Source organism: Rana temporaria, unplaced genomic scaffold, assembly GCF_905171775.1.
Source record: "Rana temporaria unplaced genomic scaffold, aRanTem1.1, whole genome shotgun sequence".
Lineage (NCBI taxonomy): Eukaryota > Metazoa > Chordata > Amphibia > Anura > Ranidae > Rana > Rana temporaria.
The window spans coordinates 26980-31789 of record NW_024404713.1 but is presented as its reverse complement, the minus strand read 5'-3'; positions in this window follow the sequence as shown (position 1 = coordinate 31789).

Genomic DNA, 4810 nt, shown 5'->3' with positions numbered 1-4810 from the left:
ATGTTTGCAAACCCAACTGGTCCAAGATCAACTGCAGTGCTGGCTACATTGTGAACTTTGTGTGTGAAGGGGATCCTGTGAAGTCCAGCGAAGCCCGGTGAGTGATTGCATATTGTGTATTGTAGCCGACCATAGGGCCTTTGTCACTGGTCTTTTGTTGTGCCAGGTGGATTTATCATTCCCATACAAAACCTGCTTGAAGCAGTTAAAATGCAGGTCAACTGCAGGCACTGGTCAATAAATTCTGAATGATCTCTGAAGCATCTCAAACTGATGTCATGGACACAAGCCCATACATACACTATATTGTCTAAAGTATTGGGACTCCTGCTTTTACACGCACATGAACTGGCATCCCAGTCTTAGTCTGTAGGGTCCAATATTGAGTTGGCTTACCCTTTGCAGCTATAACAGCTTCAGCTCTTCTGGGAAGGCTGTCCACAAGGTTTAGGAGTGTGTCTATGGGGGATGTTTGACTTTTCTCCCAGAAGCGCATTTGTGAGGTCAGGCATTGATGTTGAACGAGAAGACCTGCCTCCCAGTCTCCACTCTAATTCATCCGAAAGGTGTTCTATCGGGTTGAGGTCAGTTGCTGTACCCCCGAAGGAGTGTGTTTCCTCAATGGGATTTTAAGCGTGGGAGATTGGTTGTAAAGTAAGGACTGAATTAGTTGACAAAAAATGTATAAAAAAATACCATTTGGAGACAATGGTTTTTAGTTTTCAATTATAGGGGACACCTACGTTCTTTCTTTTCTATCTGGTTGAGGTCAGGACTCTGCACAGGCCAGTCAATGTTTCTGCACACTAAAGTCACTCATCCATGTCTTTATGGACCTTGTTTGTGCACTGGTGCACAGTCATGTTGGAACAGGAAGAGGCCATCCCCAAACTGTACCCACAAAGTTGGGAACATGAAATTGTCCAAAATGTCTTGGTATGCTGACGCCTCAAGAGTTCCCTTCACTGGAGCCAAGAGGCCAAACCCAACCCCTGAATAACAACCACACACCATAATTCCCCCCTCCACCAAATTATTTGGATCAGTGCACAAAGCAAGATCCATAAAGACATAAATGAGCGAATTTGGGGTGGAGTAACTTGACTGGCCTGACCCCCAACCTGATTGAACACCTTTAGGAAGAACTAGAGCAGAGAATGTGAGCCAGGTCTTCTCTTACACATCACTGCCTTACCTCACATATTGTGGAAGAATGGTCAAACATCTTTGGACAGCCTTCCCAGAAGAGTTGAAAATGTTATGGCTGCAAAGGGTGGGAAAACTCAATATTGAACCCTACGAAATAAGACTAAGATGCCATTAAAGTTCATTGCGTTAAAGTGCATGTAAAGGCAGGCGGCCCAATATTTTTGACAATATAGTGTACATCTGATGGTGGCCTCCACACATGGTTTCAGGTGCAGTTTTCTGCACCCCACTGTAGCAAGTAACCCCTGGTAGTGGTTATGTGTACATGGAGAAGGAACCTCAAAGGATTTAACTGCTTGGTATTTTTGGGTCAGGGGTGGCAAGGCCTGTATGGGTATATATAAGGCTGCAGGGCAGGCTTCAGCTTATTTTTGGTCAGCTGCACATCTATAAACTCATGTATATAACACTGTCCTTTTCTAGGGTTGCCACATCATCCCATTTAAACCTGAAAAGATATGAATTACACATTTTCTGATGCTAATAAAATGCATATAAGGCACCAAGTGAGTTTAATTACCACCTCAATTGGCCTTAATCAGCCACAGAACCTGTGCAATTAATATGTGAGAAAAATATATATAGTTGCGCTAGTGTCAGGACTACCTTTGCGGGGAAGGTGACTCAATCACCCCCACCCCAAACATGGAAATAAATTGAATGAACATAAACCGTGAACTTATTATAAATGATTAAAGTGCACGAATAATACCAAATTAAAATCATAAATTGGATGATAAACAAATCATAAAGCATAAGCTAATGACATTAGTTAAGTGACAGTATACTTGTAAGGATATGAAAAAATTCACAAGGTAAAGTCCAAAAGAACAACCAAAATTGCATAGAAATTGTATGTGTGTGTGTGTGTGTGTGTGTGTGTGTATATATATATATATATATATATATATATATATATATATATATATATATATATATATATATGACATAAAAGTCCATAAACTGCTGTGAATAAACACCTAGTGATGTTCCAAGATAAGATATCAGCTATGCTTTCTTCCTGGGATCAACCGCTTCAAGTGAATTCCACTACCATAATGCAAAACTGCTTACCAGAGCCAATGGTCCTGTGTGATTAGGACCTAGACCAGCATGGATGTTAAACCCGGCAATCAGGGCGAACACTGCATCCGTGACGCTGTAATACGACGTGGTAGTAAGGCAAACTCCACAGCAAGGGCATCAGATGATATGGTATCATGCAAATAAAGCAGATGCATCGATGGTGTAAAACCAATGACTTTTATTAAATAAAATAAATAAACCGTGAAAAACTCACATTTAGTAAGTATAAGACCAGCCTTAAACCTGTTGCGCCGGCCGGACGCAAACATAAAAACCCGTCCGAATGGAAAACGAGCAGATGGGTGCGACGACGTCAGCAAGCCGCTCGTTCCGCCCGACGCGTTTCGTTATGGGTCACGTTGTCTCGGGGCTAATTAATATGTGTTCGGGTTTAAAGGGATGAGGTGGCAACTCTAGTCCTATCCTGCAGTGCCCTACACAGAACATTATACCAAGTGTACCAGTCCCTGCCTTACAGACTGATGTAGTCTAGTGTATGCATCGTAATTATGCATCGTAATCACGTAGACGCACACAACAATTGTATCTTTGGAAAGCAGCGAATTAACTTTATAATGTTTTAAAAATATGGAAGGAAACTAGAGCACTTGGAGAATTGACACACTCACTCTGGGGGTACATACAAACCCCATGCAGATATCTTTCTGGTTGGGACTTTAACACAGAGCATCAGTGTTTCAAAGCCATGGTGCTTGCCATTGATCTACATTGAAGACTCAAGGCTTTCATAGACGCACAGCGGAGGTTACCACCGCAATGAACTTTGGGGCACACAAGGTTGCATCACTGTACAGTTTTTGACCGGCCATATGTGTTGTATTCTAAATCTTGCTTAATGTAGGATGTAGAGTGCATACACACACACACACATGTCATAGAATGGGGTGGCAGCCATCCTTCACGCACTGATACACGTCTGATGATTGAACACGTGCTTCTGTAGTGTGCAAGGAAGATCATTTGCATAAATGCGTGCTGTAATTTCAGTTTAGTGTACCTACAAAAAAATCTAAGTTTTATAAATAAGTATGGTTTAGCTGTTTGAAAGTATATAAGGGATTCATAGGGGACAATACACATTATGGAGTCACTAATACTAAGGGCCGATTCACACTGGTGCGATGTCAGAGATCGGATGGGATTCGCAGTGAAAATCACATGCGATCTGTGTGATGTGATTTCAGCCATAAAGATCGTATGGCTGAATTTGCAGCAAACTCGCACAGGACCTTTTTTTTTTTTTCGCAGCAGAATTGGATCGCATGGGTGTTTACACCAATGAGTCCGAGTTTGCAGATCGCACTGTGATATGCAAACTGATTTGGGAGTGTCATTAACTTTTAACTGACACTCCCAGCAGTTCGCATAGGGCAATGTGAACTGCCGCCAGGAAACATGCAATGCGGGAACCCGCAGTGGATTCGCAGGGTTCCTGCATCGCAGCAGTGTGAACCGGCTCTAAAATGTCCACACTAAAAGTGAACAATCCATTCAGTTTAAAGTATCCATTAAGATATAAAAACATAAGCCCCCCCGTTTTATTTTTTTAATTCTCAGCTGCATAAGAGCTGGGGAGGAGAAGGAATGGCACACTGAGCTAGAGAACTGACCACAGTGTTCTCTCCTGCTTAGTGTGGTCAGTTTTTAATAGCAAAGGGACTGGCAGGAACACCAGGGATTGCACGTAAAGGAAACCGTACAAAGAGAACAGGATACTGTCTCACTTTCTCATGCAAGTACATGGTACAGCAGGCACATATCAGAAATATGAAAAGTTGGGGTAGGAAACTCTAATGGGATATATTTGACTGATGTGAGTGGTTCAGTGTACTTTGTAAAGTGCTTCTGAATTGTCAGTTCTATAGAAATGAGTGACATACAGCAATTGTAGGCTAATTCTTGACCTTGTGCTGTACTTAGTGCTCTGTGTATGAGTGCCTGGGAGCTGTCATAATGTTCTTAGCAGACTGACTGTCTACAGGGCTTATTGATTGACATCCCTGACTGTTCAGCCAGCTGTTTCTTTCCACCACTCAGCCTTGGAGATTTCAGCGAGCTTCAGAGCAGTTTATTCTTCTTTGTACCTCAATGAGATCCTGCAGTGCAGAAACAAATAGCTATTGCAGAACTAAACTAAATACAAAACCAGTCTTTTAGAACAGGTTTAGTACATAGACATGCACACATCCCACCTTCAGCTGTGTGTCTTTCCTTTATTATAATCGGCAGGTGAGTAGAGCTAAGAACCGAGGTGCAGAGGTTGGATGCCGGAGTCGGCATCCAATTCGCAATAGCAGGAGAGTTTGACCCGCTCTCTATGTAGCTGGTTCACATATCTCCGCAGCAGGTCCCGTGCGTTTTGGTCATATTTACCACTCCCTTCCTTTCCGGGATGAGCACAGTAAGTGATTGGTACCGATCGCTGACTGTGTTAATTTATAACTGAAGCATAGTAAACTGTGTTTATTGGGTGGGCAGCTGTCGGGTCTGTGCT